Source organism: Equus caballus, chromosome 15 (genome assembly GCF_041296265.1).
Source record: "Equus caballus isolate H_3958 breed thoroughbred chromosome 15, TB-T2T, whole genome shotgun sequence".
Taxonomy (NCBI): Eukaryota; Metazoa; Chordata; class Mammalia; order Perissodactyla; family Equidae; genus Equus; species Equus caballus.
In genome coordinates this window covers 28,147,860-28,173,486 of record NC_091698.1, presented here as the reverse complement: position 1 = coordinate 28,173,486, position 25,627 = coordinate 28,147,860, and positions in this window count along the sequence as shown.

Below are 25,627 nucleotides of genomic sequence, written 5' to 3'. Positions count from 1 at the left end.
AAAAAAAAAGAAAAATTAAAAAAAGAAATACTATATGATCCAGCTATTCAACTTCTGGGTATTTATCCAAAGAACATGAAAACACTAATTCAAAAAGATGCATGCACCCCTATGGTCATCGCAGCTGTACGGTCACTAGCGTGCATGCCCTTTAACAGTCATGTGTCCTTCTGGCCCCCTGCTGGGCAGGACACCAACCTTCTGGGCAGGATTCTCAGATGTTGGGATTTGTAATGATCCAGGGCCCAGCCAGCCTGGATCTTACCTTATCTCACTCAAAGAACATCACGTCTTAAAGGAACACAGAGCCCCTCCACGTGAGCTACTGCTCCTGGGAACACTGGCCATACCAGGGACAGCCCCTCTTGGCAAGCACACATAGCCTTTGTGCCCCTGCCTATACAAGCAACCCCCTCCCCACCCGCGGTTTCGGGTGCACACTTCCATCCAGGCAGCTGCCATTGGGCATTCCCAGTCCTTAACTCCCGATGAACCTATGTGTCTCATTCGCCACCTCTTGGTCTTTTCTTTGGTCTTTCTGCAGCCTATCCTACACTGCTCACCCAACTGGGCGTGTGATCAGAGAGCAGCATTATTCACAAGAGCCAAGAATCAGAAGCAACCCAAGCGCCCATCAAAGGATGAATGAGTAAAGAAGATGTGGTATATATACATAATGGAATACTACACAGCCATAAAAAAAGACAAGATCATGCCATTCGCAAAACATGGATGGACCTTGAGGGTATTATGCTAAGCAAAATCAGTCAGAGAGAAAGAAAAACACCTTATGATTTCACTCATATGTAGAAGATAAACAAACACATAAACAAGGAGAATAGATTGGTGGTTACCAGAGGGGAAAGGTGTGCTGGGAGAGTGAAAAGGGTAAAGGGGCCTCTAAGTGTGGTGATGGATAAAAACTAGATTATTGGTGGTGAACACAATGCAGACTATATGGACACTGATCTAGAATAATGCACACCTGAAATTTACACAATGCTATAAACCAATGACACCTCAATAAAATGATTAAAGAAAAGAATCCATAGACCATTAACATGAGGGTGTAATTCTGGATTTTCAATTCCATTCCTGTGATCTGTATGTCTAACCTTTTGCCAGTCCCACACTGTATTGATTACTGTAGTTTGTCTTAAGTTTTGAATTTGGGAAATGTGAGTCCTCCAACTTTGTTTTCCTTTTTCAAAATTGTTTTGGCTATTCTGGGTCCTGTGCGTTTCCATATGAATTTTGGGGTCAGTTTGTCAATTTCGGCAAAAATCTGCCAGTGGGATTTTGGTAGGGATGGCACCGAATCTGTTGGTTACTTTGGAGGAATGGTGCCATCTAACAATGTTAAGTCTTCTGATCCAGAAACACAGGATGTCTTTCTATTTATTTAGGTCTTTTAAAATTTCTTTCAATGTTTTCAGTGTACAAGTCTTATACTTTTTGAATTAAATTTATTTCTAAATATTTTATTCTTTTTGATGCTAGTGTATATGCAATTCTCTTCTTAATTATATTTTTGGATTATTCATTGCTAGTGACAACCAGCAATCACTTTCAGTGGGTCTTTGATTAACATTTGGTTTCCATTCAAAACTTAATTAAGGAAATACCTTCCCATATTTTCAAATGCCTTTTTAAGTTTAATATACATTTTCCTTTTTAAGTACTTCAATGGTATGACAGGAAAGTCATTTTGAGCCTTTTAATTTCAAACATTGAATTTGAAATATGATGAATCTCACATTGTCTTAAATGTTCAAACTCTTTACAAACTTTGATTTCAGCCTAAACCCACAGGTCTAAAGTGAGCATGCAGCTACACACCAGAGTCAGAGAGTCTCAGGTCTCTAACCAGTTACCTGCATAAAAATCCAGAAATGAGATTCCTGCTCGACACCCAGGCCCTGGTGTCTACACTTCTGAACCCACGCACAGTCCCTCTGAGATGGGCGTGTGGGCGCCTGCTGGGAGGGCGGTGACCGTCCGGGAACCTGCAGCCTGGGGCCATTCCACTCACTCAACTGAGCAATGACCTAAACTCCTGGTCAGTAATCGAACGCAGCCAGTTCACACAAACACACCTACACCAAAACGTTCCTACAAAAGTGCAAGCACAAGTTTTCTTGAACAGACTTTATTTTGATATTTCATAAGAATTCCACATTTAACATCTCCCCTAGTACTTTTAAATTTATTTTTATCATAATTAAATGTGTATATAATGTAATGAATTTTTTCACTAAGCCCCACATAGTTATCCCAGTTTATCTCAATGTGAAAAAAACTGTATTATTTTCTGTGTGATCCACAATGTGTAAAAGATTGAGAAGTGAAATGTAAGGAGGTTCTACCATGTGCCAGGCCGTTGAGTCCCATTAACTCACTTAATTCTCACAACAGAGTTCAAGAAAAAGGGTGAACTGCCCAGGATGGAGCCTCTGACTGCCAGCCCATTGGCTGTCAGTACACATTTGCTGAGAAAGGAATGGCCTGTATCTACCATTTACACTTTAGTGTGAATTTGTTTCTAGAGCATTATTTCACCTCTGCTTGTGAAATGAAAGGCAAACGTTCCATTTAACCTGCACCAGGAAGAGATGCCTGTGAGCCTGGCTGGTTTCAGCCATACAGGTGTTTCCACCCAGGGCTGCAGAGCACTCCGGCCTCATCCAGCACTGAACACAGAGGTGTGGGTCTTGGCCAGATGAATCCACCCACCTCAGGAACTGTGACTGCACTTCAGGCAGAGGGAGCCAGCAGCCTCCTGGGGCAGCCCCTCTGTTTGCATTCCAATCTCTCCTAGCTTGTAAGGTTTCTGCAGAGAAATCTGCTGAAGGTCTGATAGGGGTTCCTTTGTAGGTTATTTTCTCCTGCCTTACTGCCCTGAGTATTCTTTCTTTGTCATTCATTTTTGCCAGTTTTACCACTATATGCCTTGTAGTAGGTCTTTTTACATTGACAAATCTAGGAGATCTGAAAGCTTCCTCCACACATTTCTCTATCATTCCCTAGGTTTGGGAAGTTCTCTGCTATTGTTTCTTTGAACATGTTTTCTGCTCCATTCTCCTCTTTTCACCTTCTTGAATGCCTATAATTCTTATGTTGCATTTCCTCATTGAGTCGGCTATTTCTCAGAGACTTTCTTCATTTCTTTTTAGTCTCAGTTCTCTCTCCTCCTCTGTCTGGAACATTTCAACATGTCTATCTTCGATTATGCTGATTTGCTCCTCTGTGGTGTCCACATGAGCATTCAGGGAATCCATATTTTGTTTTATCTCTTCCATTGTGTCTTTCGTCTCTAGTGTTTCTGAGTGATTCTTCTTTATAGTTTCAATCTCTTTTGTGAAGTAGCTCCTAAACTTGTTCAATTGTTTCTCTATATTCTTTTTTACCTCATTGAGTTTTTTGATGATAGCTATTCTGAGTTCATTGTTGTTTACTTTACTTATTTCTGAGTCCTCAGGACATAATTCTGGGTATGTATTGTTTTCCCTCTGGTCTGGAGATTTGATGAACTGCCTGATCCTGGAAGTATGATTTTTCCCCATTGTGATATTATTCGGTTGCAGTTACAGCCTATTGCCACTAGATGGGGTTGAGAGCTGCATATTCTGAGCCCTCCACCTCCAGCTGAGATGGCATGGGACAGCATGGGTTGAGAGGGGAGTACTTTCTCTTGCATGCAGACCCGGGTTTCCAGATCAGCTCTCGGTATCTGGTCTCCTGGGGTCTTGGTTTGATGAGGTCACCCCACGTAAAAGCTTTGACCCCATTAGAGGGCTTCCCTCTAGGCTGCAAGGGCACTAGGGAGTCCTGGGTGATCCTGTGGATGCCCAATCCCTCCCCCACTCCTTCCCTCATGGAGCCTCCTGTGGCAGTGACCCCAGTCTTTAGGGGAGGGAGCGGAGTTCTGTCTTACTCCATTCCAGCTCCCCTCAGGGGGGCTCCAGCCTCTCCGCCCTCTGTCATTTGGCTGTTGTGACTCTCCAAGGATTCCTGTGCTACTAGGATATTTTCTATTGGAATATGGTTACTCCTTTTTGTTGTATGTTGGAGGGGAGAGAGTCCCAGGCAAGCTCACTCTGCCATGATACTGACATCACCTGTTTATAGTTATTTTTGGTGCTTTCCTTCCCTTTATTTTTTATGTTATAATTGTTTGCTAACCTATTCTGCCAGAGAGCTGCAATGTTCTGATTTTATCTATTTATCTCCTTGCTCAAACTTTGTAAATCCTTGCCTCTTTGTTTCAGTTATGTCTCAGAGAAGTCTTTTGGCATTGATGTAACGAGGAGTTCTGTGGGCTTCATGTACTTCTAAGTCCAGTTCTTTCTCCAGGTTTGGGATGTTCTCATCTATTATTTCTTTCAACAAGCTCTGTGCTCCTTTCTCCCATGCTTCTCCCTCTGGGATACCTATAATCCTCATGTTAGTTTTCCTAATTGAGTTGGATACTTCTTGAAGAATTTCTTCACTTTTAAAAACTCTTAGCTCTCTCTCCTTCTTCACCTGAAGCATTTCTAGATTTCTATCTTCTAAGTCACTAATTCTCTCCTCTATAAAGTCTGCTCTATTTTTTTATGGTTTCTACATTATTTTTTTATCTCATTAATTGTGCTTTTCATATCTGGAATTTCTGTATAGTTTTTTTTAAGGGCTCCAATCTCTTTGGTGAAGTATACCTTCTATTCATTAATTTTATTCCTGAGCTCATTTCTGCATCTTCTTGTAACTCCTTGGGTCTCTTCGTGACAGCTATTTTGAATTCTCTGCCATTTAGATTGTAATCTTCTGTGACTTCAGGTTTGGTTTCCAGCAATTTGTCATTTTCCTTCTGTTCTGCAGTGTTACTGTGGTTCTTCATGCTGTTTGATGAACTGATCCTCTGCTGGCACATTTGTGGTAGCATCAGGTTGCAGATTCCACCTGCCACTGCTGGGGGGCCAGGGGCTGCATTATCTGCTCAAGTTGCATCTGCTGGTAGTTGTGCCACTTGGGCCACTCTGTTCATGTGGGTTGACTGCAGCCTCTCATCAGGTCATGCTCACATGGGCAGGACTGCTGTGCTTGGTGGGTAGGACACTCTCATGTGGCCACTGTACTTGGGCAGGTAGGTATGATGGAGCTGCTGTGCTAGGGAGATGTGGCACCTTCCCTGGGTCAGGCACTTTGCTTGACAGGCAGATCTAGCTGAGATGCTGCACTTGGTGGATGGGGCACCTTTGTGTGTACTGAGCCCCTGTATTTGACAGGTAGGGTGCCTTTGCACCAGCTGAGCCACTGACTCAGTGGGGAGCCTTAACACTGCAAGGCTGCTGCTGTATATGGGTGCTCCCATGGGCCAGGCTACCACTCCAAAAGCATTCATGTATGGACTGGACTGCCGCTGCCTCCACTCACGGTCATGCTGGCTGCTACGTGGGAATCCACATCTTAGATTGCTGCCACCAAGTGGTGGGGGTAGTCTGCTTCCCTGCTTCCACTGTTTCCTGGGAATCCAGTCCACCCACATTCAGACAGATAGCTGCATGGATCTCTCTGCCATCCTGTTGTGCTGTGTAGGGACTCCTCTCTTGTTTAATGGGTGTCCTTTTAGTTATAGCTTAGAGGGGAGGGAACAACTCACCCCGCCATGATGCTGATATCACTTCTTTCTCTGATCTATTTAATGTGCTCTCTTTCTCAGCCCATGAACTCTAAAAAGCAACTAGGCATATGACATTAATCTGAGTATTCACAAGTCTTTGCCACACTTCTGCAACTTCACTGTAATTAAACTCATGGTTTAAAACACTGTATAGAAACTACACATGTAAGAAGTGAATCTTTAGGCATCTATTCCAGCGACCCAGAACCAGACTGACTAGGCAGTGAAGGATGCCTCACAAGGCCACTATTGTTACAAGTCAAAACTAATTTAAGAACAGAATCAGTGAAACACTAACGCATCCATGCAAACACAGCACCTGAAAATAAAATAAAAGAACAAAAAATTCAGGGGCTGGCACCTTGGTGTAGTAGTTAAGATCAGCATGCTCTGCTTCAGTGACCTGGGTTCACAGGTTCAGGTCCTAGGTGCAGACCCACAGCACTAGTCTGCCATGCTGTGGCAGTGACCTACATATAAAGTGGAAAAAGACTGGCACAGATGTTAGCTCAGGACCAGGCTTCCTGAGGAAAAAAATAGTGAGTTTTAAAGGTGAAACACTAAGAAAAATAGAAAACTCTCCACGGACCACACTTCTATACAATTCTGTCTGCCATGATGGTGACAATGGTTGGGGTGAGATAAGTTGAAGTACAGCTTTACAAGCAAATATTTATAATCTATTCACAAAGCTTCACCAAAGCTTCTTTAAAGAAATAAAAAACCCAGAGTTCAATTAATCCCACTGAAGTGTGAACTGAAGGCACTCACAGTGCCGGTTCTGGGCAAACTGTGAGAGTGGGGAGATTGTGCCTAATCTCCTGTCTGCTCCTTCCAGGGCCTCAGTTTTGTGTCTGTCTGTAGGTTTCTTCCTGTTGGTGCCTGATTTCATAGGTTACACAAAGGCATCAGCCCTTTTCAGTAGGGAGGCCCTGGGGTGAACATGACATATGGCACCAAGAAAGAGATGCTCCATGGAATAGAGGAGAAGTATCCACCAAGAGACCACAGGCTGTGCACTCGTGAAGTGCGTCTTGGAATGGTCACAATTATCACCATTAAGGAACTATCTTATGGGATTTTGGTCCTCCACCCTATTTACTGCTGTGCCTGTGGGTCCTGTAAAGTTTGAAGAGGACCCTTAGAGAGCCAGAGTGTGGTACTAAACAGGCCAGGTGCCGTTATTATTATGAAAACACCAACAACAAACTGAACTTAGCTAAGTTAACACTAGGAGGCTCACGAACTTCACAACGTAAAGTAGAAGGCATCTGTCTAAGCATGAATATCTCTAGGCTACTTTAGATGTGCTGTCTGGTGAAATTTGCCTATTGTTTGTTGGTTAAGCATCAAGGTCCCACCTCATTTGCACTGAGCCCCAGCCAGCTGTAGGGTGTTGCACTTATGGTAACTCAGTGGAGAACAGCAAACGTGGGGCAGTCACCACTACGTACCGAGATCCCCTTCTCCCTTCCTTCTGGAGCAAACAGAAGACCAGACCTCCCAGCTCCCCTGAAGTCAAGTGGGGCCACGTGACTGGTTCCAGCCAATGAAATCTGAGCAGAAGCGCCCATGCTGCCTCGGGGTGAGGGCAGTGGAGAGTCCAAGGATCAGTCTCCATTCTCTCTTTTCCTGGAGGGCAACTGGCAACAGAGGAAGCCACTCCTTCCAGATGATGCCACAAGAAAGTGGAGCCTCCACCAGCTTGCACCCTCGGGTGACTATGGAGCAGGGTCTCCCATTGATCCATCTGGAAGGTACCATGAGTGAGAAATACACCTGTGCAGCTACCACCACACAGCCTGGCTTATCCTTGGTGACACAGGACGCCATGAGGAGAAGGCTCAAGGGTGCAGGAGCGAACCACTCTTTTTATTTCTATCATTTCTTATACAAATAATCCATGGTGGAAAAACTAACAAAATACAGATCAACAAAATAACCCGTGATCCAGAGGTAATCGTTGCTAACTTCCTGGGGTATATTCTTCCAGACCTTTCCACAGTCAGATATATAAATATAAATATATGTGTTAAATATACTTATTATACCTCAAATGTTTTCTTTTCACTTCATGATATGTGTGAACAACTTTACCCACAAGCCTTTTCTAGAAGAGCCTGTGGCATATCTAGACGCACCCAGAGCTGACCTGCAGTGACAGCCCTGGCCCAGCCACTGCTGAGCTCCAAGGCCGGCCAGGTCACTGCACTTCTCTGAGCCATCTGCTCATCAGGAAATGAAGAATTTAGACTAGATTAGCCTTAAGGTTCCTCCTGACAACAAAGTCCAGATTTTGTGACTGTTCCACTTCTAGAGAAATTTTCCAGAGCCTGGCACAGGGCCTTAGCCATAGTGGGCTCTCATGAAATATTTGTTGAGTGAATAATGCATGCATGTTCTGTATAATGAATAAATATTGTGATACTGATGATTTTATAAAGGAAGAATGAGAAATTCTGCATTATCTAGCTACAATGTCAAATGAATTGTCTGAAATTATGGGTAATCAGATGCCATGAGCATTTTCTTAAGTATTTCTGCTGAAGATTTCATTGTTACTGATTACACCCCCACCCTAGTCAAACCAGCACATGCAATCAGATTCAAAGTCTGACAGAAACCTCTGCAGACGATTGCTTCCTCCTTCCACGTCTCTGTCAGGCCCATATGACCTCCCTCCTTATCAACAGGGGCCACCTCCTAACACAGCTCACCTCCCTCCTGCACGGGTGCTTTTCGACCTCTCTGTGCTGTCAAGAGTTTCCTGAAGCAAAAACCCTCACGAATTGCCCCCCACCTCCCACACTGCTCACCCTCAGCTGAGGCTCAGACGGACCTTGCCCATCGACAGAGGACACCTGACCTGACAGCTGGATCATCCGCTTCTCTCAAGAGCGCTCTCTAATCCTTCCTGCCTCAGAATGTCTGCTCACGCTCATCCTCCCACCTGTAATGTCTTCCCCTCCCCTCTCAGCAGGTCAAAACCCAACTGGGCCTTCAGCCTGTCATCAGATCCAGCTCGCCGAGGACGTCTTCAATGAATCAGACTACTGAGCCTCACTGCCACCTTCTTCAAACCTCCACGGACCTGGATTATGCCCCCCTGGGGCACTTGGCATCTTATCTGAGTATTTGCCTCACAGGCATACGGGTCTTCTAATGTTTGTTGCCCTTGATACATTAAGTTGAACTTTATGAAACTGCCATTTTTGAAGGCTAAAAAATGGCTGAAAATTAAAGATTTCATATGGGCCAATCTAGTATCCAGCTGCTATTTCATAGATAGTATACATAATTTTCAATTAAAAACTATATATCCTCCGACTCTCCCCTGAAAACTCAGTTGATTTGTCTAAAAAGCCATTTTAGTTTTTGCTCTTAGGGCACAATCAGTGGCCATCTTGAGTCAAGGAACAGATAACAGGCAAGAGATCACAGTAGTGCACATAGCACGCTTTCCATCTACTTATTGGGTCAGGAAGGCGGCCCTGGGGAAGGAACATTCATACTAAGAAAGGAAGGATGAGACCAAGTTAGCCAGACAACGGACAAGAATTGGGAGACATCTTCCAAATAGGGAAAGAACAATGTAGAGCAGCTGTCAGAACGCAGTAATGTGGTGAGTGTAACTGCTTTCAGAGCCCGTCAGGTTTCCATCATGATGCAGCCTACCCACCCTGAAAGCGTCCATCACGTCAGGCTGCTCCCAGAGCTTGGGGAAGGTGGCCAGCACAGGATTACTCATTAAATCTGAAATACAAAAGAACAAAAGGGGTTTATACAAACTTTATCCAGTCTATTTTACTGCATTTAACATAAAAACATCAAATTACTGTTCCGCATGATTTGTTGATAACACATTCTACAACCTTAACCTCTGGGAGAGCTCAAAGCTGCCCCCTCCACCTCACCTGCCCCTACGACATCCACACCCCAGGGAGCTCTGAAGTGAGTCTTGGCCCAAGTAGACAAGACTTCTAGGGTGGGAGTGAAGTGGCTCTGACAGAATAAGACTAGAAAATTTTGTTCTTCTATGTTTTTTCCAACCTCTCTTTCCTCCTCATGACTGTGGTGTGGTAAAAGGAATCTTCCAGTTAGGAGGCCCCCCTGCTCCTGGAAGGCTGAGCAGGAACCAGGAAGCCAGTGGAAAGGGGGCGCAGGGCGGGCTGCTCAGGCCTGACTCCAGTCCCCCAGCGCTCAGGGAAGGACCCCAGACTGGTGTCTGGGCGTCACTGGATGGTGGAGGAGGAAACTGGAGGGAATCATGTGTTGGGATTCTGGCCACATGCCAAATACTGTGTAGAAGAATACTGATATTTCACAGCTAATCATGACACATGAGACTGTGCACAGAAGCCCACTGGGAAGGGGACTTTTGAAATGGCAGGGGGAATATATTCCACAAGCTTGAGTCCTTGGTAGAGAAAAACCCTGTTTCTAGATTTTACTAGGTTTATTCTGATGGTCAGGTTCAAGTGAAGTCAATGATTCTAAGAACTTCTCCTAACCCATAAGAAAACTAATAAGCCTTACCCTCTTTAAGAAGTCATGTCATTCATGAAGCTTTTCTAGAGTCATTGAAATAAATTTAAAGGCAAGTGATGATTAACAGGCTTAATTGTCCTTCCTTTAGAGTTGTCATTGTTCCTTGAGAAATGTCTGTGCTTCTCTGACTTTGAGATCCATTTCCAGGGACCTACCCAGGTGGTAAATCCCTGGGAGAGGACTCCTGTCTAAGCATGAACTCTACTCGTCCCTGAGCACCGAGCCATCACAGGGCTCTCCCTCTCACTCACTCCACTCCAGCCACATTGGCCTCCTTTCAATTTCAGTCCTTCCAACACAGCCCTGTTTTCTTGCCTTGGGTCTTCAGACATGTGGTCTCTCCATCCTGAAAGGATCGTCCCCACCCACCTCCCCCATACCTCTAACTCCTCTCTCGGGTCTTACGTGAAATACTACTTGCCCAGGGAAGGCTCCCCTCATCCTACACATTAATTCAAGTCTTCCTACTGCATGCTTTCATTGTGTATGTTCCTTCAGAACACTTATCTTTCTAAAAAAATTGACGCAAAGTGATCTATCATATCCATAATTTAGCGCCTTGCTTTTCTTGGTTAGAATTACACCCAGGGATCTTCCTGTAACAGCAGGAAGAGATTCCCCCTTATTCTTTGTACTGATTTGCTTAATGTTCCATTGTGTAAATAAATTTAATTTTTATAACCTTTTCCTTATTGCTGAATATTTGTGTCATTTACAAGTTTTTACTATTTATAAAAAATGGTGAGTTTCTTCTATGTGTAATTTGTTGTACTTTTGCAAGTATATCAATAGGGGAAATTTCCTGCTGAAATTGCTGCCTCAAAGTTCTGTGCATTTTACACGTTGATGAGTATTGGCAGATTGCCCTCCCAGATGTCGCATCAGTTTATCTTCATCTGTAGCATCATATCCTTGGGGCCCGGGATACGATCAAACTTTACTGACTGTCAATATGATGTGGGAAACATATCTCCTAGTTCTGATTTGCATTTCTTTAATTATACAAGTTTGTACACCATTTCACATGTTTATTGGCTGCAATCATTTCCCTTTAGAGATCTGTTAGTTCATGTGTTTTACCCATTTTTCTCTTGGGCGATTGTTCTTCCTTATTGATGGTATAAGCTCTTTGTAAGGTAAGGACATTTGCCCTTTGTCTTTCATATTTGACTTAGTTTTAAATTTTTTTCTACACAAAGTTTTAAATTCACAGAAATTGTAACCCTCTATATAGCAAGTGTATCAGTCTTTCATCACTTCTGGGTTAGTGTCTTGCATAGAAAGCTTTCATTTGAAGATTATAAATAAGTTCACCCATATTTTCCTTCAGGACTTACACGATTTAATTTGTTTTGTTTAAACTGGGAGCTGGAATCCTCAGCCCCTTTTGTCCCAGGTTCTCAGGTGTCTTGTGTATCTCATGGAGCAGTATCCTCTTATGTTACTTTCCTGTGTATAATTTAAACATAAAACACATTCTTCAAAATAAACATTTAATGGTGATAGCAAATAATGGAAGCATTTCTGTTAACTTGTGATAAACCTCATTTCATGGGTTAAGCATTCACAAACTCAGAAACCATCAATTTTATTTCCTGGTTAATTGAATTCTGAATTGCGTGTGAAAGTTCCTGTGAAATTGTGGTTTTACTCTATAATGGTGTATGTTTTTTCCCAATCTTTCTGGTTATTTTAATCTATTTTCAAAAATGTTCAAAACCATCTGCCTTATTAATTTAGAGCATGGTTAGTTTTTTTATTGAGCATACTTCACTTTATCTAGAGATTTATAAAGGTAATCTAACCTGGGATTTCATAGATGCTTCCAAATCTAATGTTTCCCAAATGCCCCAACACAGAGAAGCAGAGCTCCGTAGCCTCCTGCTCTATCATTCGTTTCGCACAGCAGCTTTTCTGTTCTTTGCCCACATGTCCAAGAAATTTGTATATATTATTTGTTTAATCCTTACAACATCTCATTTTAATAAGTGTCATCATGGACGTTTAGTAAGTGGTCAGGGGTCACCCGGCTGGGAGGCAATGAAGCCAGAATGGGAACCAGGGTCTCCTGCACCCAGAGCCTGAAGTGGTGTGAAAGCCAGCAGGGTGACAGACGCGTCTTCTTCCCATTTCTAGGCTACAGCCTCTGTTGCCACCGGGCCATCATCACCATCTGCCCGCTCACTGGCATCAAAGACATGTACGCCAAGGTCTCGGGGTTCATGAACATGCTCAACCTCACCCGGGGCCTCTTCCATGGGCTCTCCCACCAGGTAACCCTTCCCTGGGGGCTGAAACAGAACTTGTAGTTTGTGCCTCACTTGTGTGCGTTGGGACCATGACGTCCTGGGGTCCTCCTGGAGTGGCTCTCCCGGGGCCCCCTGAGGACTCAGGCATTCTCTGCTGTCTGTGGCTGCACTGGGTTAGTTAATCCAACTGAAGAGTCAGTTCATGAAGTCTAGCCTTTAGCAAATGCCTCATGGGTGTTCTGAAGTTTCAAAATTCAGTACTTTTAAGGCCAGTAATTAGAGTCTGTGTTTTGTTGTGAAAAGATCACATAGTTTTTCTAGAACTCCAACAATGTAGACATATAAAGTGAAAAGAAAAGGTCTGTTTCCTAATTTCATCCTTCCGGTTGGGACTGGGGTGACCTGGGGCGTCCCCTCTCAGGAGAGCCGTCGCCAGGAGCAGCTCAGTCAGTCCTCACGTCACCTGCACGGGTCGTTCAGACGGACACCTGAGTAAGTAGCCATGAGCATTAACGTGCTGGGGTATATCTCTGCGTGGATGGAGGCCTGGACCACTGCCCAGCCGGCCCCTCAGCATGGGCTCAGCTCACAGTCAGTCCACTCCACAGCGGAGAGGAAGGCCTGTGACTGCACGGCCCCCTCCTCCTGGGCCGCCCTCCGACTGCTCAGCACGGGTGGCCCGTCCCTTGAAAGGATGAGTGGACCTTAGAGCTGATGAGCAGAAAGACGACCAGGTTCATGAGACTCTGTCTGCTGACCTCCATTTGGTGAGGAATTTGACAGACTTCCTGACACTTAGTGTGTTGGCTGTTTCTGAATAAAATGATCCATGGAATAAGTTTCCATGTCTCTCTCTAAAATAGGAAAATTATTTAAAAGAAAAAGGAAGCTTTGCTTAAAGATCTTTTTTGAACAACTTTCTGTGTGTGTGTATATTTTGGTACTACCTAAAACATCCTTCTAAAGCACTTCTGAATCCAAACTCATTGCCGGAGGTTTAATTGTTTGATGTAACTAAGGTATTGGTTCTAGATAGGTTATATTTATGATCACGTATTATGTGATATTTTGTTTTGCATTAGCACTTTGAATGTTCTGATGTAATTGCCATGTATCATCTCTTCTAAAATGCCATCAGCTACAAAATAGTTGCATTAGTTAATATGCCACTCAGAAAAAAAATGCCACCAATATAAGCAACATGCCATTGATTGTAAGACACATCAATATAAATTCTTTTATTTTTTTTATGAAACAGCTCATCTGTTTTCAAATTTCAAACGTATATAGAGTTAGAATTGTACAAGGTGGCCATAAAATCGGGAAACATGAAATTGAACATATCAGGTATTTTAACATTCTATCAATAAACCATCTCCTACATTTATTTGCCTGTTTCCAGACTTTGTGGCTCCCTTCTCTGTTGACTCCCCACGGCCTTCTCACCAAGTATCAACAGTTAACAGCTCGTGGCCAGTCTTGTTTCTCAATACCACCCTCAGCCAGCCCCCATTGTTTTGAAGCAAATCTCAGACATCATTTTATTTGATCCATAAATATTTCAGTATGTATCTCTAAAAGACAAGAATTAAAAAATACCCCACAATACTCTTATTGTATCTAAAAAATTAACAGTAACCCAGTATACCATCAAATATCTAGTCAGTGTTCACAGAAATGTATCCATTTGTCAGATTTTAAAAATACTTTTTACGTGATTTGTTTGAATCAGGTTGCAGGAAGGGTCAATACATTGTAGGTCTTTGCATGTCTTCTAAGTCACTTGTAGTCTGTGACTCTTCTTTTTCTTGCAACTCTTTTGTTGCAGAAACCAGGTTGTTTGTCTGTAGTTTCCTAGTCTGGTGCTGACTCAGTTCCTGTGGGTCCTCACCGTCTTCTCTCTCTGCGTGTCCTGTAATTGGCAGCTAGAGCTGGCAGTGTGGGGCACAGCATGGCACAGAATTACAAGGGTTTGGAAGGCAGGAGGCCAAGGCCCTTCCGCCATCCCAGGTGGGGGTGGGGGTTGGGGCTGAGGTGATTCACCCACGACAGGTCACCAGAGTTTGCCCACAAAACGTATTGCCCAGAATTACCTGAAATGGTAATTTAAGTCCCCCAAGCGGTCTGGTGTTTCCACTGCTGACTTCCCTCTGGCTGATGGAAGCTCCCGCTCTAAGTTAGAGACGCACCTCAGAGAGCTAACCTGCCGTTCTCACTCGGGTCTTGCGCAGGAAACCCACCAACAGCTGGCTGATAAGAAGAGCCTCCACGTGGTAGAATTCCGGGAGGAATGCGGCCCTCTGCCCATCGTGGTTGCCTCCCCCCAGGGGCCCTTGAGAAAGGATCCGGAGCCAGAAGATGAGGTTCCAGACGTCAGACTGGACTGGGAAGAAGTGAAGGCTGCACAGGGAATGAAGTGCTCAGTGTGGTCTGGTTTAAAGAGAGCCGTCACCTGAGTGCCCCTCTGGCCTTGTGAGGCTGCAGCGTCTGAAGCTGTCCAGCCCCTGGAAGACGTTGAGCCCTTCACCCCTTGGAATTTCACCTTTGGATTTAAAGGAAAGGCCAACCTTATTTACAAATAATAAATAATTACAGCTTTAGGGGCCGCCCCGTGGCTGAGTGGTTGGGTTCGCACACTCCGCTTTGGTGGCCCAGGGTTTTGCTGGTTCGGATCGTGGGTGTGGACATGGCACTGCTCATCAGGCCATGCTGAGGCGGCGTCCCACACAGCAGAGCCAGAAGGACCTACAACTAGAATATACAACTACCTATTGGGGGTCTTTGGGGAGAAGAAGAAGAAGGAAAAAAAAGATTGGCAACAGATGTTAGCTCAGGTGCCAATCTTTAAAAAAAAATTACAGCTTTAATTTATTGAGCACATGTATATTCCCGTCACTGTGATAGGAACTTCAAATACACATCTCAGTTCAAGGTGGCTTTAAATATTCATTTAAACCAAGAAAAATAAATGTATCAGGGAGACAGGGTTTATAGTCTGACCTAATCAAAAATAATATGCAATCAAGTTATAGTTACTTGACTCTGGAAGTTTTTTTTATTAAGCTTGTTTGTATGGACATGTTGGTGGTTGTTCTAGGTATCACATTATACAGACACCACTTACCACCAGGCTGCTGGGGGTGACTTTTCACCAGTTCAAGTCAAGTGTGGAAATCTTACCCCCCTTTACCCTCCCCTGCTTCTATAATATTCGAATATCCTCTACCTGCCTTGAGAACCACATTAGACAATGTTACACTTTTTGCTTCAATCATCAAACATAATATAGAAAACTCGAGAAGAAAAAAAACCCTATTGTATTTACCTAGATTTTTGCTCTTCCAATTGTTCTTCCTTCTTTCCTGATATTCCAAGAGTCCTTCTTTCATTGTTTTGAGTTGGGAAAATCCAGTTCTCCTGTGTTTCTCCTTTACTGTCACACCACCACCACACTCACAACACTTCTGATACCCGACATGGGGGGTTTTCCCAGAGCAAGCAATTCTCTGCAACACCAGCTGGATGTCCTACAACTTAACTCAGTTCTGACACAATCTTCCCGGAGACGGCATCAGATCCCACAGGTGAAGGGCTCAGTCCCACAAGACCACCCCCACCACCCTTCAGATTCCAATCGCAAGTCCAGTTGTCACCTGTGCTGATTTGCTATAAAATCAGAGGTTCCCACGACTCCCTCATTGGTTTAGATTAATTCACTAGAAAAAGTCTTAATTTGCTAAAAAAAAAACAAAAGTTTACATGCTGTTTACCAGTTTATTATGAAAGGACATGATAGAGGATACAATGAACATCCAGGTGGAAGGACGCACAGGGCAGGGTGTGGGGGGAGGGGCGGAGCTTCCACGCCCTCTCCAACTGCTGTTCTCCCAGCACCTCCACCTGGTCACCAACCCGGGAGCTCTCAGAACCTGTACTTTCAGGATTTTATGGCGGCTGCATCACACAGGCGTGACTGATCATTAACTCCATTTCCAGCCCGTCTGCCCTTCCTGGAGAATGGGAGGTGGGGCTGAACATGCCAAGCTTCTCATCACGGCTTGGTCTTTCTGCTGAGCAGCCCCCACCCAGGAGCCCACCCAGAGTCACCTCATTAGAACAAAAGACTCTGCTATCACCCAGGAAATTCCAGGGGATTTAGGAACTCTGCCAGGAACCTGGATCAAAGACCAAATATTAGAACAAGAGATGCTCCTAGTGCTCTTGTCACTTAGGAAATTACAAGGGTTTTAGGAACTCTGTGCCAGGAGCCAGGGGCAGAGACCAATATATACATTTTCTATCATCTCACACGTTTCCTTTCTGCTTTGAGAACTTCTTTAAGGGTATGTCTATTGACAGTGAATTCTATTTTCCTTCATCTGAGAAGGTATTTTCCTTTCCTTCCTAAAGAATAATTTCATGAGGTAGAGAATTCAAGGTTGATAATTCTTTTCTTTCAGCACTTGAAAAATGTGCCACTTCCTTCTGGCCTCCACGTTTTTTGATGACAAATTTGCTTTCATTTGAATTGTTTTCCCCTTACAGACAAGGTATTGTTTTTCTCTCTCTGCTTTCGTGAGTTTTCCTTTGTGTTTAGTTTTCTGAAGTCTGATTATGACGCGTCTTGGTTATTCAGTTTATTCTATTTGGGGCTTGCTCAGCTTCTTGAATCTGTCGGTTTATTAATCTTTTGCCAAACTTAGGAAGTTTTAATTATTTCTTCTTTTACTTTTTCCTAACAATTAAGCAGTTTTTAGTATATTCACAGAGCTGTGCAGCCATTATCACACCAATTTAAGAACATTTCATCACCCAACAAGATGCTTTGTACCCATTAGCAGTCGCTCCTCATTACCCCTCTCCCCAGCCCATAGTAACCACTGATCTACTCTCTGTGGTTTTGGCTATTCTGGACATTTCACTTAGGTGGAATCATACAATGTATGGTCTTTTGTGACTGGCTTCTTTCACTTAGCATAATGTTTTCAAGGTTCATCCATGTAGTAGCATGCATCACTACTTCATTTTAGTTCCAAATAATACTTCATTGTATGGATATACTACATTTTCATTTATCCCTACATCACTTAGACATTTGGGTTGATTCTACTTTTTGACTATTATGAATAATGTTGCTATGAACATTTGTGTACAAGTTTTTGCATGGGCTTATGTTTTCTTCTGAATATATACCTAGGAGCAGAATTGCTGGGTCATGTGATAATTCCATGCTTAACTTTTTGAGGAACTGCCAAACTGTTTTCCAGGTGTCTGCACCATTTTACATTCCCACCGGTGGTGTATAAGTTTTCCTCCACATCTTCCTCAACATTTGTTCTGTCTTTCGGTGACAGCTGTGCTAGCAGGTGTGAAGTGGTACCTCAGTGTGGTTCTGAGTTGCAGTTCCCTGATGGCTGAGGGTATTGACCATCTTTTCTTGTGCTTATTGGCCATTTGCTTATGTTCTTTGGAGAAATGTCTATTCAGATCCTTTGGCCATTTAAAAAATTGGGTTATTTGTGTTTTTAGTGAGTATAATAGTTCTTTATAGATTCTAGATACCAGCCCCCTATGAGATGTATGACTTGCAAAAATTTTCTCCCATTTTGTGGGATATGTTATTATTTTCTTATTTCTTTCAATATTTTTTCACTTCACCCACAACCTCCTTCTGGGACATAGATGACACAAATGTCGGATCTTTTGTTGTAGTTCCACACATCCCTGAGGCTCTGTTTATTTTTTCTAGTCTGTTTCCTCTGTATTGTTCAGATTGGGTAATTTCTATAGTTTCGTCTTCAGCTTCAGGGTCACTGACTATTTTCTCTCTCCTCTCTATTCTGCTCTTGAGCCCATCCATTCAGGGTTTTTATTTTGGCAGGTGTATATTTCAGTTCTAAAATTTCCATTTGCTGCTTCTGTTTTCGTCTATTTCTTTGCCGAGATTTTCTTTTTTTTTTTTTTATTGTTTCAAGAACGTTTGTAATTGTTCACTGAAGCATTTTTTTGGTGGCTCGTTTAAAACTTTTATCATACAGTTCCAACATCTGTGTCATCTCAGTGTTGGCGTCCTTTGACTGTCTTTTCTCATTCAAATTGAAAATTTTATGACTCTTGGTCTGATGAGTGATTTTGGCTGTATCCTGGACATTTTCAGTATATGTTATGAAATCCTGGGTGTTATTAAATCTGTTAGCAGGCCGCCTCTTCACTGCTCCAGGGTGGACTGGGGGTGCTGCCTCCTTTCTGCCAAGTGGGGCTGGAAGTCCAGGTTCCCTACTCAGGCTCCCCTCTTGGCTTCCCTTCTGCCTGGAAGGAGGAGGAGCACCCCAGTGACATACGGGACGGGGGAAGGCCTTGTGAGGCTGGACAGTGCTGAATGTTCTCAGCCTCTGACATCATCACAGGAGGATTCTTATTCTGTGATATTTGATTTGAGTAAGGAAGGTGGTTATTGTCTAAAACTTTTCTGTCTTTTTCTTTTGTTTCCCTTGCCTGAGTAGACACAGTATTGGAAAAGATGCTGCTAAGACCAATGTCAAAGAGCGTACTGCCTATATTTTCTTCCAGGAGTTTTATGGTCTCAGAACTTACATTCAAGTCCTTACCACTTTGAGTTAGTTTTGTGTACGGCGTAAGATAATGGTCTACTTTCATTCTTTTGCACGTGGCTGTCTGGTTTTCCCATTTATTGAAGAGACTTTCCTTTCTCCACAGTATGTTCTTGGCTCTCTTGTTGAAGATTAGCTTGTCCATAAATGTGCCAATTTACTTCTTGGCTTTCAATTCTGTTCCATTGATCTGTGTGTCTGTTTTTGTGCCAGTACCATGCTGTTTTGATTGCTATAGCTGTGTAGTATATTTTGAAGTCAAGGATTGAGATACTTCCAGCTTTGTTCCTTTTTCTCAGGATTGCTTGGCTATTCAGGGTCTTTTGTTGTTCCATATAAATTTTAGGATTCTTTGTTCCATTGCCATGAAGAATGACATTGGGATTCCAATTGGGATTGCACTGAATCTGTAGGTTGCTTATGTAATATGGACACTTTAACTATGTTTGTTCTTCCAATCTATGAGCATGAAATATCTTTCCATTTCTCTCTATCTTCTTCGATTTATTTCAATAATGTCTTATAGTTTTTAATGTATAGGTCTTTCACTTTCTTGGTTAAATTTATTCCTAGATATTTTATTCTTTTTGTTGTGATTGTAAATGGGATTATATTCTTGATTTCTCTTTCTGCTACTTCATTATTACTGTATAGAAATGCAACTGATTTTTGTATGTTGATTTTGTACCCTGCACCATTGCTGTAATTGTTGATTATTTTTAATAGTTTTCTGGTAGATTCTTCAGGGATTTGTACTTATAGAATCATGTCATCCACAAACAGTGAGAGTTTTACTTCCTCTTTTACAATTTGGATCCCTGTTATTTCTTTTTCTTGCCTAATTGCTCTGGCCAAAACTTCCAGTACTATGTTGTGAGAGCAAACACTCTTGTCTTGTTCCTGTTCTCAGAGGGATGGCTTTCTGTTTTTCACCATTAAGTATGATGTTGGCTTAGAGTTTGCTATATAGGGACTTTATTATATTGAGGTTCTTTCCTTCTATACCCATTTTATTGAGAGTTTTTCTTATAAATGGATGTTGAATCTTGTCAAATGCTTTCTCTGCATCTATTGAGATGATCATGTGATTTTTGTTCTTCATTTTGTTAATTTGGTGTATCACGTTGATTGATTTGTGAATGTTGAACCATCCCTGTGTCCCTGGAATAAATCCCACTTGACCATGGTGTATGATCCTTTTAATGTATTGTTGTATTTGATTTGCTAATGTTTTGTTGAGGATTTTTGCATCTATGTTCATCAGTAATATTGGCCTGTAATTTTGCTCCTTTGCATTATCCTTGTCTGTTTTTAATATTGGGGTAATGTTGGCCTCATAGAATGAGTTAGGAAGCATTCTACCTTCTTCAATTTTTCAGAATAGTTTGAGAAGGATAGGTATTAAATCTGCTTTGAACGTTTGGTGGAATTCTCCAGAGAAGCCATCTGGTCCTGGACTTTTTTTTTTTGGAAGGTTTTTTATTACTCTTTCAATCTTTTTGTGATTGGTCTATTCAGATTCTCTATTTATTCTTGATTCAGTTTTGGGAGGTTGTATGAATCTAAGAATTTATCCATTTTTTTCTAGGTTTTCCAATTTGTGGGCATACAGTTTTTCATAGTATTCTCTTGTAATCCTTTGTATTTCTGTAGTATCTGTTGTAATTTCTCCTCTTTTATATCTAATTTCATTTATTTGAGGCTTCTCTCTTCTTTTCTTGGTGAATCTGGCTAAGGATTTGTCAATTTTGTTTATCTTCTCAAAGAACAAGCTCTTAGTTTTGCTAATCCTTTCTACTATGTTTTAGTCTCTGTTTCATTTATTTCTGCTCTGATTTTTTATTATTTCCCTCCTTCTGCTGACTTTGGGCTTTGTTTGTTCTTCTTTTTCTAGTTCTGTTAGGTGTAGTTTAAGATTACTCACTTGAAATTTTTCTCATTTGTTGAGATGGACCTGTATTGGTATGAATTTCCTTCTTATGACTGCTTTTCTGCATCCCATAAGAGTTGGTATGTTGTATTTGCATTTTCATTTGTCTCCAGGTATTTTTTTTATTCAGTTCATAATAGTTTACATCAATGTGAGATTTCAATTGTACATTATTTCTTGACTGTCACCACATAAGTGCTCCCTTTCACCCCCTGTGTCCCCCTACCCTGCTTCCCTTGGTAGCCAATGAACTATTTTCTTTATCCACGTACTTGTTTATATTCCACATATGAGTGAAATCATCTGATGTTTGTCTTTCTCAGACTGCCTTATTTCGTTTAGCATAATTCCCTCCAGGTCCTTCCATGTTACTGCAAATGGGATGAATTTGTCTTTTTTTCTGGCTGAGTAGTAGTCCATTGTATATATATACCACATCTTCTTTATCCAATCATCGGTCGATGGGCAATTAGGTTGCTTCCAAGTCTTGGCTATTGTAAATAGTGCTGCAATGAACATAGGGGTGCGTATGTTACTTTGGATTGTTGACTTCAAATTGTTTGGGTAGATACCCAGTAGTAGGATAGCTGGGTCATATTGTAGGTCTATTTTTAGTTTTTTGAGGAATCTCCATACTGTTTTCCATAGTGGCTGCACCAGTTTGCATTCCCACCAGCAGTATATGAGGCTTCCCTTCTCTCCACACCCTCTCCAACATTTGCTATTTTTAGTCTTAGTGATTACAGCCATTTTAACAGGCGTAAGGTGGTATCTTAGTGTACTTTTGATTTGCGTTTCCCTGATGATTAGTGATATTGAACACCTTTTCACGTGCCTGTTGGCCATCTGTATTTCTTCTTTGGAAAAATGTCTGTTCATCTGCTCTTCCCACTTTTTGATTGGGTTGCTTTCTTTCTTATTGTTCAGCTGTGTGAGTTCCTTATATATTATGGAGATTGGAGATTAACTACTTGTCAGATATATGATTTGCAAATATTTTCTCCCAATTGGTGAGTTGTCTCTTTGTTTTGATCCTAGATTCTTTTGCATTGCAGAAGCTCTATAGTCTGATGAATTCCCACTTGTTTATTTTTTCTTTTGTTTCCCTAGTCTGTGCCTCCAGGTATTTTTTAATTTCTCCAATGATCCAGTGGTTAATCAGTAGCATGTTGCTTAGTCTCCACATATTTCTGACTTTCCCAGTTTTTTTCTTTTTAGTTGATTCCTAGTTTCATAGCATTATGGTCAGAAAAGATGCTTGATATGATTTCAATCTTCTTAAATTTATTGAGGCTTGCTTTCTTTCCCACCATATGTCTATCTTTGAGAATGTTCCATGTGCACTTGAGAATATGTATTCTGTTGATTTTCAATGGAATGCTCTATATCTATATAATATCTATAAAGTCCATCTGATCAAATGTTTCATTTAAATTTACTGTTTCCTTGTTGACTTTTTGTCTGGATGATCTGTCCATTGATTTAAGTGGGATGTTGAGGCCCCCTACTATTATTGTGTTGCTGTTAATTTCTCCCTTTAGGTAGGTTAATAGTTGCTTTACGTATTTTGGTGCCCCTGTGATAAGTGCATATATATTAATAAGTGTTATGTCCTCTTGGTGGAATGTCCCTTTTATCATTCATACTGCCCGTCTTTGTCTCTCATTGTCTTTTTTAACTTGAAGTCTACTTTGTCTGATATAAGTATGGCAACATCTGATTTACTTTGTTTGCCATGAGCTTTGAGTATCATCTTTCATCCCATCACTCTGAGCTTATGTTCATCTTTTGATCTGAGATGTCTTTCCTGGAAGTACCAATTGTTGGGTCTTGTTTTTTAATCCATCCAGCTACTCTAGGTCTTTCTACTGGAGAACTCATTCCATTTACATTTAGAGTGATTATTGATATATGAGGGCTTAATACTGTCATTTTATCTCTTCTTTTCTGGTTGTTCTATGTTTTCATTGTTTCTCTTCCTTTGTATTTCTGACCACCTTTTAATTTTGGTGGTTTTCTGAGGAGATTTTCTCACTTTTCTCTCTTTTTGTGAATTGTGGCTCTGCTCTCTGCTCTGATTTTTTGTTTAGTGGTTACCATGAGGTTTGTATAAAAGAACTTTTAGATGAAGTAGTCCATTTTCTCATAGCCTCTTATCTCTGTTAACCTAAGCAGTTTCCATCTGTCTCCTCTTCCCCTTCTGAGCTATTGCTGTTACAAATTATTCTGTTTTTAATGTTTGAGTTTGTGACTAAGTTGAAGTGTTTATAGTTAGATGCTTTCTTTCCCTTTATCTATTGTTATAATTGAGTATTTGCCTCCATGTTCTGATAGAGAACTGTAGTTTTCTGATTATGTCTGTCTATCTCCTTGCTCAAAGCTTTGTAGATCTTTACCTTTTTGTTTCCGGTGTGAGGGCATCTTTAATTATTTCTTGTAGGGAAGTTCTAGTGGTGATGAACTCCCTTAGCTTTTGTTTATCTGGGAAATCTTTTTTTTCTCCATTATATCAGAAGGAAAGTTTCACTGGATAGAGTATTTTTGGCTGAAAGTTTTTTCTTTCAGTATTTTGAACATATTGTTCCATTCTCTCCTAGCCTGGAGGGTTTCTGCTGAGAAATCCACTGAAAGCCTGTTACAGGTTAATTTGTAGGTTGTTTTCTTCTGTTTTGATGCTCCTGATATGTTTTCTTTGTCATTTGCTTTTGCCAGTTTTACTATTATATGCCTTGGAGAAGGTCTTTTAGCATTGAGGTAATTAAGGGTTCTATTAGCTTCATGTATTTGTAAATCCAGTTTTTCCCCAGGTTTGGGATTTTCTCAGCTATTATTTCTTTGAACAAGCTCTCTGCTCCTTTCTCCCTCTCTTCTCCCTCTGGCATACCTATAATCCTTATGTTCCTTTTCCTAATTGCGTCAGATAATTCTTGAAGAATTCCTTCATTTTTAAAAAAATCTTAGTTCTGTCTCCTCCTCCACTTGAGGCATTTCTATATTTTTATCCTTTAAATCCCTCCATAACATCAGCTCTGTTTCTTAAGGATTCTAGATTATTTTTTATTCCATTGATTGTGTTTTTCATATCCAGAATTTCTGCTTGACTTTTTTAATAGTTTTGACCTCTTTGGTGAAGAGATTCATTTTATTCCTGAGCTCATTGAACTGTCTTTCTATGTTCTTTTGTAATTCATTGAGTTTCTTTATGACAGCTATTTTGAAATCTGTGTTATTTAGATTATAAATTTCTGTGCCTTCAGGGTTGATTTATGGAGGATTGTCATTTTCCTTTTGATCTGAATTGCTGCTGCAGTTTCTCATGGTGTTTGATGAACTAATTTTTTGTCAGTGTATTTTTGGTAGTATCAGGTCACAGATTCCGCCTGCTACCACTAGGGAGAAGCGAGAGCAGTTTCTGGTCCCACCCAGTCTGCTGGAAGTTGTAGGGGTACTATGGGTGCTTGTGCTGGCCTGAAGAGCATTCAGGCACTTGTGTAGACTGTGCTTGGTGGGAAGGGCTTCCTCACGGGAACTGAGCCAGAGCCACCCCTTGGGGCCACAGGGGTGCAGTGGGCTCCCCTACTACCAGGAAAGTGACAACGAGTGGGCTAAGGGCTGCTGCTGCCTCTTCCTACAGCCACCACAGGGTGCATTCCCACTTTTGGGGAGCTTGTGCCAGGCTGGAAAGCATTCATGTGTGTGCACAGGGCTGTCTGGGAGGGCATGGAGTGCTCACATATCTCTACCACTTCCCGGAAGGCAAGTCAATCCACCCTCGGATGTATAGCTGCATGTGTCTTTCAGGCACCCTGTTGTGCTGTGTGGGCTTCCTCCACTGGTCAATGAATGTCCATTTATTTGTAGATCAAAAGGGAGAGAGATAAAAGGAACATCTCACTCTGTTATGTTGCTGACATCACTCCCTATTTTGGTCTCATCTTATCCCTGGAGATCAATTCAATTCATGTCCAGTAAACATAAACCAGGAGACTCTCTCTTTAAAAATATTGGACATAAAACTTAAAAACCAAGATAAGATTTTCATCTTACAAAAGCAGCTACTGCTACGGTAGCTGGTGCTGACCCCAGACCTACGGGGACTCAACTCACGAAGACTCATGTCAACAAACCCTCTAAAAGCACATCATCCTCATGGCAAAAGAGAGAGGCTCAGCACATGTCTTCTCTGCCTCCTGAGGCCAGAACTGGGAGAAGTCTCTTGGGACAGATGCCAGGGGGTGGGTCCCATCAGCGTGGCCAAGGTTATTCCTTGAAGGCAAACAGAAGCCCAGGAGCAGGGTTCTCTGTGGCCCTCAGGAAACCCTTCGATGCCTCTGTCCTTTGAAAGGGGCATTGAACCTCACTCAGGCCCTTTGCTAATGCTGGGGCCATAGCCGTCTTCAGAGGAGACTTCACAGTTGCAACCTTCCTTATGTCCCCTTGGTGACCAGCTGTCCCGCCACCAGCCGCCTCCTCCTGCCTGATGCTGTCCTGCCCTTTCCAGAGGCCCATAGAGATCTGAGTGGGGCTGCCCTGCTGGGTCCCAGCCTTCTCCTAGGGAGCAAGTCTCCCCCTCCAGCCCCCAGCTGTCCTCACCCACCGCCCTGAGGGCCTTATCCCTGTTTACCCC